We start from the raw sequence: 9,601 nt of genomic DNA, 5'->3' as shown, positions 1-9,601 counted from the left end.
GTTTAGTTTTTCAAAAACTTCTTGTGCATCTTTATACCTTTTCATCAGGAGTTCATTGGTTTGAAGCTTCTGATGAAGAATTTCTCGCTCCTTTTGAAAGAAATCTTTAAGAGCTACTGAATTCAGTCTTTCTGCCTCAGATTCCTTTAAGGCCTTAGTTTTCTTTTCTAGGTCCTTAGTTATACGYTTGTTCAATTCCAGAAGTTTATCTTCTTCTGATTTCTTAAGGATGCTTATGCGAGTCTTTTCTTTTGCTAAATCATCTTTTTCTGCAGTTAGAAGATCAGTTTCTTTTTTGTAGAAACTTGCTTCTTTTTCCACTTTTATTCTTTCAGATTTTTCAAAAGTTAATTTTTCTTTTAGTTTCAAGAAATCTTCTGAAAGCTGGATTACCCTTAACTTTAGTTCTGATGGAACAGAGCTGGTTTCATTTGAGTAAGACTCACATACCTGGTCATCAGAGTTGGAGGCGGATTCTGCATTGGACGTGGCCATTAGACAGATGAGTGCTTTATCTTCATCGTCTGATGAAGAATCGGACACCCAGTTTTCTTTTTTGGCCATCAAGCTTCGCTCTCTTGAATTATACTTGTATTTATTCTTATAGTAATMAGCRTCCTYGATCAATMGTCCTTTGCATTCTTTGGAAAAGTGACCAAGTTTTCCGCATCTGAAGCATCGAAGGTTATTTTTCTTTCTTTCTTTGTCTTCTCCTTTCCTCTTTTCTTTCTTCTCTTCTCTCTTCTCGTTCTTCTCTTCCATCTCTTCTTTCTTCCTTTTGATGAAATTTGGATGGCTCTCTATCAAAGGATCACTGGTACCTTTCCCTTCTGAACTCTTTTCGTTCATAAGGTTTTCTGATGAACTTCTTTTGGAACTGTTTTGTAATCAAGGCCAATGATTTGGCGAAAGCTTTAATCTCATCATCTGATTCAGAAGTTTTCTCTTCAGATTCTGATTCTACCAGCAATGCTTTCTTGCCTTTCTTCTTGTGTTACTTGATAGGAGTCCTTGATTTTTTTTTCATCAGCAGCAAGAGCAAGAGGTCCTCCAATGGATACCTTTTTCTTCATAATGTCGCTCTCTTGTGCTGCAAGAGTTCCATACACGTCATGAAGAGACCAGCCATCTAAGTCTTTGTTTACTTGTAGAGACATGGATAGCTGAGTCCATTCATCGCCTAAACTTCTTAGGAATAAAACATTGTTTTCTTCCTTGGTTCTGATGATATCTTTTCTACGACATTGATTTATCAATGTGTTGTTCATCAGGGAGGGCTTTGAAGTTGGTGTAATCGTTGAGACATTGTGCTCTACGATTTTTTTTTCGTCTTTGCTCCTCCTTCCAGTTGACTCGCCAATTCGTCCCAAAGTTCTTTCGCAGTGGAGCATGTATTGAGGGATTGAAAGATTTCATTGAGTAGTGCCATGATTATCAATCTTTTGGCCTTTCTGTCAGTTTCGACTCTCTTTTTATCATCTTCATCCCAATTTCTTTCATCTTTAGGCATGTAATATGCTGGAATTTCAGCTGTGGTACTTGTTCCTGGAACTCTTGGAACTAGAGTTTGAGGAATGTAGGGACCCTCCTGTATGGATCGCAGGAGATTCCTATCTATTCCCTCCAGAAAATTTATCATTCTGATATTCCATTGAGGATATTCCTCTCGTTGAAGAGTTGGAGGCTTTGTGAGGGAATCAACATTGTAAGCTGAATTCCAGTTGGCCATTGAAAATTTTGGAGAAGAAGAGAGAATTTTTTATGAGAAAGAAGATTAAAAAATTGAGAGATTTTAAAAGATCGTTTTGATTGGATAATCAATCAATAGGCTCTGATACCAATTGTTGATCCCAGATCTCTCAATAACACTAATAATCTAGTTATGAGTAACCAAATTATAGTGATTTAATGAAGAAMGTTATGAAGTCTCAAGAATAAAATAAGAAAGTTTAAGAACAATTTTGAGCTTCAAAGGTTTTACTTTATTAGATCATAAACGTAAAACAAAGAGCAAAAGCCTTATTTTTACAATAGACCTAATCATCTATTTATACTAAACGAYTATTAAGAAGATAACTATCTAATGCTACTTTCTAGCAAATCGTCCAGCTAATAGATAGAGTTTATCTTTCTCATGGATAAACATTAATAATAAGATAAACTTGAATTCCAGCTGTTGATTTGTCATCTCCAGCTGTCATTCATGATATGATGACTTCATCCTTATCTTCAAATCTTCATTGCATGCTTGGATGAAGTGCTGGAAAATCTTCTAAGTGTTGCTTGTCCATTGGATCGATGAGGATGCTCTTTCCATCGCATCTTTAAACCTGTCCATTGATCCTCTGATTGAACTTGTCCATTGGTCCAATGGTTGAATTTGTCCATCGGTCCAATGGTTGAACTATCCATCGATCCAATGGTTGAATTCCAGACTTAGTCGATTTTGCCTTGATGTCTTCATTGGTCTTCTGGTTCTTCATCACTTGTTGTTTTTCATTACTTTTTTCATTTTGCATTGTGGGGTTTAACACTTATTATTGAATATTTTTTAATTTAATAATATTTATAAAATATCATAAATACATACAAATTTATATTATCTATACTCCTTTATAATAGAGCGTTTATAAGAATTTTTAAGAAGTACAAATTTTTATTCTAGATGTACAGGTTTCACAACATTACACATCTTTTTAAAAGCATAATTTTTCAATATAGGGTTGTCATGAAATACAAGTTTTAATACCTTATGTACAACATTTACTTTATGGGTTACTAAAACTACCATACTATCCCAACTCCTACCCCGAGATTAACCCCTGTCTCTTGAAATCTCTCAATTCACTCCTCTAAACTAACAAATATGAAATACCAGTGCAATCATTTTGACTACTACGTATGAGTAACAAATCCCCCTCAACAACCATTTTCATAGTCTAATAACCATGGTTGTAAATCACATTATGTGTTTCAGAAGCGCAGTCTCCACCGGAAACAATGTCAGAAGGGAAAGAGTTCACTATAAACTAGAAAACAACTTGTTGCAACATGCAAACCCTAACCTTTCTTGCCACCAATATGAACTGATGAAGACGTTGAAGTTGAAGTGATGAAGACAAAAAGATGGTGAACACATGATTTTTGTTGCTAGGAGGCCATGGGCATTGGAGGAACATTTGAAATTTTATAGTTTAAGTATGGTTTAGCAATGTAAAACCACCCTTTCACACGCTTTCGAAAATCTATTCACATAACCTGCCAATCCATATTCTATCCCTGAAATCTCTCTTTATGTCCTGAATTTTTATGGTTTGTAGAAAACATGTATGATCTACATCCCTCGCTCTCTCTATTCTATCTATTCTCCAAATTTCCCGTTTTATTCTTCTCATGTTGCTTCTTGAAATTTTTTCTTGTTGTGAAAAACAACTTGTTTCTACTAACGTCAAGGTGAGATTTCCCAAAATAAATGTTATGGTTAGTTTTAACATTTTTCATTATAAGCAGATGTTTCTTTACATGTAGATACATATTGCAATATATGTTAACTATCCCTTCTCCCTTCTTTATGCCACCTAACCTTTATTGGTTTCTTTTTTGAAAATGAATCTTCAACAATGTTTGTTCTATTTTATGAATCATGAATTCTGGTTTGTTCTATCTTATTAACTTTGAAATGTTTTTCCTGTTGATTTTGTGTTGTTAGTTGGATTGAGTTTTGTTCGTTTGATGAATTACAAACTGGAGTTTGTTCTTTTGATAATCATGAACTAGAGTTTTACTAAAAAAATTAATGTCGATTGCAAAGAAAGGCTTTCAACGCCTCCTACAGCTCCAACAACATTGTTTAAGAACAAAGGTACAATGTATTCTTGATTTCTTATATTACTTTTGGATTTCATGAATTAGGTTTTGTTTGGTTGATGAATTATAAATTAAAGTTTGTTCTTTTGATGAATTGTGAATAGTGGTGTGTTCTATTTGATGAATCCTCAAATACTTTTCTTATTAAGTTTTGTGTTTTTAGTCGGATCTTCATATGGGTTGGCTGCCAACAAACACCTACTATTTTTCATAGCTCCTCAATCCTCACCCTCTTGAATTGCCTAAACTCTACTTATTTCCACAAACAAGGCTTCATAATTAAATAAATCACGTTAATTTGTTTGTGTTCATCTAGATGCTTTATGATCACGATCTTTTTATTATCAAAATTGTTTTCCAATCTTAAAGATAGATGTCATTAATTTATAACCAAGTGTATGTGTTAGGATCTAATAACTCAGATTCTYGGTACTAAAACTTACTTGAATGATCGGTTTGACAGTAGTAGTAGAGCAGCGGAAACAATATCAACCAAACTGGTAGAAACAGTAAGAACACAATGAAGAACAGATGATGAACACAAGGAGAATTGCTTCAAATGATTTTCAATAAATTGAAAATGTTTTTCGATTACAAATCTTGAAGCTTTTAAAATACAAAGGCCTACGCTGCTATTTATACAAGCAAGTAACCGTTTCCTGACACGACCTTAAGCTGTCAAATCTGAGCCGTTCTTCTAGAACAAATTACATACAAGCTCACGTGAAAGTCACGAGCAGCTAATAAACCTAAGTAAAATAAAACGTGCTTAAGATAATCTATACAGAAGGCATTTCTGCAGATCCTCTGTGAGACTTCATAGAGGCTATGCTGGATGAAACTTTGTAGAGCGCAGAGGAAATCTTCCAGAACCTCTGTGAGACACGACAGAGGTTCTGTCGTCTTTGAATTGTAGCATAGTGTTTTCAGAGGAGAAGTTTCCAGAACCTCTGTGATGGATGACATAGGTTCTGTCACTTGAATCTTGTAAGATTGAGCTACTTCTATTGATTGTCCTCTGTTATCTTCTGTGACTGATCAGCTTCTATCAGTACTTGCTGTTTTACTTTTTCTATACTTTTACATTTAAGGAATGAGAGCTAACAATCTCCCCTTAAGTATAAAAAAGTAAATTAAGCTATAAAGTGCAAGAGCATGACTTGATTGAAAGAAATTACAAAAGGATATTAAACATCATCCTCGAAATGAATTGACTGATAAGAAATTACAAAACGTAAAATATAGAGTTTGATACAGGCCATATACTATTACAGAGGATTAACCAACTTCAGATTCTGGGAAGTCATCTACTGGATGGATTAAATCTGACTTGATGGTTTTGTAGACTTCAAATATCCATTCTCTGAAGTTGATTTGAATTTTGATTGACTCCAAGATCTTTGGCAGTTCATTCACCCTTAGATGTCCTCTGTCCAGTTCTGTCGCTGCCTTTCTGAAGAATCATTCAAGTGTCTCTGTCGAAAACTTGTGTGTCTCTGTTCGATCATAGATGCGTAGGATTTCGTCTTTGTCCAAAAACACAWATCCATAAATGGGGTTGTGAATGATGGTGTTTGGTGAATGCCTATGAATCCAACTTGGCCTGCTGTTTTTGGAGGAGAAATTTTTAGATCTTGTTGGACAAACCTCATTGCAAGCTCGAAGTCCTTCTGGCTGTAGTATTTGACTTGTGCGCGCATAACTTCTATCAGCCTTATGAGCGAGATGGAATAGGTAGACCTCCTTTCCATGTAGACGTTAAGTATTTTATGCATGTAAAGGACATCATACACACAGAGATTATGGAAGTCAGCGTCTGTGAACTTGTAGAGATTTCCATCCTTCCTTTTTACAACAWATTGAGCAAAAAGGATAGACTTCTTCAGCAGAGTTCTTGGAGAGATAGTCACAAGTGAAGCAATAGGAGTCTCTGTGAAGACTTGCTCACGCGGCCTTRTAAGTCTGGAGAACTTGAATTTGGCGAAGGCAGAAGGAATTCCGGCGACCACAGGATCATAAGGAGGTTCAATGTCTTTGGCAGAGTACTTCCACACAAGAATTTCTTCTGGAGTAGAAAGAGGCTCTGTAGGGGGTTTAGGGAATGGAATCTTGCTCATTGACTCAAAGATTTCATCCACCCTTCCTGCTGTGGGGTGCTCTGCCATCTTGGTTTCATACTCTTCTAGTATGGGCCTCTGGGTTGACCCCTCTGCAAGAATAGGTTTGACAAATCCCTGCAGAGTGTCGAACGTACCAGTTGACGTTTCTTGGACTGATGGGAACTTTGATGACGTGCCCTCCCCTTCTCTGGGGGGCATGAATATTGGAGCTCTGCCTTTTCTCATTTGATCCTCTGCCTTAGACATCTTCAAAACACGTAGCATTTCTGGGTCATCTTTGTATAGATCTTCATCGATAGACTCTGAGCTTGTAGACGACCCCTTCTGTGGTTGCTCTACAACTTTGCCTTTCCCTTTGCCTTGAGGCTCTGGCGCTTTATCCTTTCTGGCTGTTGTAGATTCCACTATTATGATACCTTTGGCAGGAGCAGGCTTCTTTGGCTCAGGTGTCTTCTTCTCCCCCTCGTGATGATCATGGTCATCACCTTCATGATCATCATGGTATTTTGTGGTTTCTGCCTTGCATGTAACCTAGGGAGTCTTCTTCAATCTTCGTAGAATCCTTAGTGCAGCCTTCTCCATCAATTCTATGGCATGTTCAGCATTGGAAGTAGCATTGCCAATGTCGATTCCTGTAGCCCACCTCATCTTATGCACACAAAGATAGAGGTTGTCACGCAGAGACGCACCTTCTGAGAGAAGCTTCTTAGTGCAATCTTGGACAGAGACATTTGTAGCCCGTGCTTCTTTGATTAATTGATCTGTATGCTTCGATACAATACCTCCCAAGATTTCCATCATCGYATCCAGTTCTCTGCGCGTTGCTAAATGGTTGATATTGGCCCTTGAGGAGCTGGAGTCGATGCCATATGTGACCGCAGAGGCAAACATTTGCTTGATCTCATCTTTGAAGTTGGAATAGTCGGTGTAACCTGAAGAGATGAGATCAGCGGCAAATTATGCAGCAAGTTCTGTCAGTTCGGTCTTCAAAGATTGAATGGAGGAAGAGAGTCATATCCTGGAAGGCTTCTGCGAGATCGTCTTTTCGAAGAACAGAGCTCTGAAGAGTTGTGATGGATGACTTCAAATCTGCTGTTGTGGAGGACAACTCCTTCAGAGCCTCTGTAAGTGGAGAAAGATCTTGAAGCTGTTGCTGGGAGATGAACAAGCTTTTCAACTCGTCCATCTTTTTGAACAACTCTGTGGCTAAGGCGTTTAGCTCCCCCTTAGTCACAAAGTCACCCTGGGAAATCGGACCACCAACACATGGTGACCCTTCTCCTTAGAGCGTGAGGCGCCCTTAGCGGCTGGCATAGTGTGGCTTGCTCGGGGACTTCCACCATATCCTTGGCTATCTCTTTGAGGAGAGCCTAATGGTGTTCCAAATATATCATGCCCTGTAGGTTCAGAGCCTATCATGGCAGAGGGATCTTGTGTAGACATTGGGTATTCTAGACCTTCTGTCATAGTGATTCTCACTTGTGCCTCTGAAGCACGTTCTTGAAGTTCACCCTCATGTGAAGAGGCAACACATGCCTCTTTAGGTTGTGGCGAGTTTGGGCGAATGGACTCTTATATTAAAACCTTCATCCTTTTGAGAGGATGGAGGAGTTATGTGTGGGTGCCCGGGAGTGCGTTCCATAGAGGATGAAAGAGTATCCTCTGAGGCGGTTGGATAGGTAGGGATCGGCTTGTGCGAGCCGCTTTCAATAGAGGGTCCCTCTAGAACAGGGCCTCTAGAATTGTGGAATGCACTGGGAGTTTGGCTTGGTTGTGTGCCAAGGGCATCTTTTTCGCCCTCGCCTAAGTCTTCTTCTCCATCTTCGTCGTCTAGAACGACTTCTGTGCCCATAGTTGATACATCAATGGTCGCTGTGAACTCCTTGTGAATATTCTTGGGAACATCCTCAATCTGTTCTGTTGGGGAGTCGTCGACGATCACCCTGCGCAACCTTCTGCGCTTAACAGGAGCTGTATCCTCTGCCACTTCTTCTTCGATCAAGGGCTCTGTAGGCTCTGTAGGCTCTGTTGTTTCATCCTTCTTGTGTTTTCTTTTCTTGTGTTTATGTAGAGGCACAGTTGGACCCTTTCCTTCCGCGGGCCTCTTTTTCGCCGTTTTCTTCTCAGAAGTATCATCAGCCTTCTGAGTCTTCTTCTTCTTATGGCGTGGAGGTGATGAGGCTATAGGTGGATGCTCACTAATCTCACCAGCCACTACTGGCTCCTCCAACCTTTCCTCRACTCTCATTTTTTCAACACRCTCACCTAGGGGTACACCTATGCGTGGTGGGGTTGCAGGGACCGGTTCTGGTTGCCTGTTACCACGTCTGTAAGCTTTCCTTTCTTCATGAGAGAGATAACGGAGCATGGCTTTTGAGATGGGACAGGGGTTTTTGTATCCATTTTCGTGTTCCGTAGGCTTGAAGTCCTTGAATGGGTATAATTTTGCGTTAGGCGCTGCAGAGGGCAATCTTTGTGCATGGAGGTCTCCAAAAGCAAGACCAAGAAAACGTTGGAATATCAGATTTGGTTGGTTCATGTCTTCTTTGGCCTTCTTTTGAGCCTGTACTTTCGATTTTTTCTCCTTTTTGAGTGGCACATTTCTTCTTTATGAGCCCAATCATATCCTCAAAAATGAGTTGAGCATAGTCCAAAGGAAGATTGAAGTAAACACCATATAGGATTGACATCATGGCGTGTGATGCTTGATCATGGCTACCTACCTTTCCTGTGAGGCAGCAATTTAGAATGGAGAAGAGGGTGTTTATAATAACCTGGTTATCATTTTAGTGACATATATGATATGTATGTATATGTTATGTATATAAGAGTGAGAGTATTAATTAAATAGGAAAAAGGGAGGTCAGCTAAGTGAACCGCCATCACCTCACCTTGTGTATGCATATATAAAAACTTTTGTGAAGAGAATCTCACACACACATACTATATTTGAAAAAGTTTTACTCTCTGAAGAAATCAAGAGGATTGTGCAGGAAGAAGATCTCAAAGGCTTTAATTCTCAATTCTAAAGGTGAGTGTATTAAGAGCTTTGGATATGAATTGCTTTCATACAAATTGATAAGCATTTGGAACTGGTTATACTAAATTCTATAGCATTTTATGAAAGTTCTTGTTTAAACCGTACAAGTGTTGTCCGGATTGTAATCCGGATAACTAAACCGGCCAAGAGGTGACCGGTGTATTATCTAAACCGGTCATGTGGTGATCGGTTTACTTCTAAACCACTTGGGTCAAAAAGTTCAAGTCTATAAACCGGCTAAAGGATGACTGGTATACTCTAAACCGGTCAAAAGGTTAAATGTGTTGTCCGGTATACTCTAAACCGGACAAAGGGTGAACGGTGTATCGTCTGGTTTATTCTAAACCGAACAACGTTATAAATAAAGTATTGACCGGACTTGTAATCTGGACAAGGGAGTTGGTTTATTTTCAAAGTGTTTTGACCGGACTTCTAATCCGGACAGGTTTGACCGGACTTCAAGTCCGGATGAAAAAGGGAATGTTTTTGGGAAATGTTTTTGTGATATAATGGCAGTGTAACTGCGTGTGAGATGGCGGTGTAACCGCGAGAGTGATATAATGGCAGTGTAACT

Source organism: Cynara cardunculus (assembly GCF_001531365.2).
Source record: "Cynara cardunculus var. scolymus isolate 2C chromosome LG 3, CcrdV1, whole genome shotgun sequence".
NCBI lineage: Eukaryota > Viridiplantae > Streptophyta > Magnoliopsida > Asterales > Asteraceae > Cynara > Cynara cardunculus.
The sequence above is the reverse complement of the archived record's forward strand: the minus strand, read 5'-3'. Positions refer to the sequence as shown.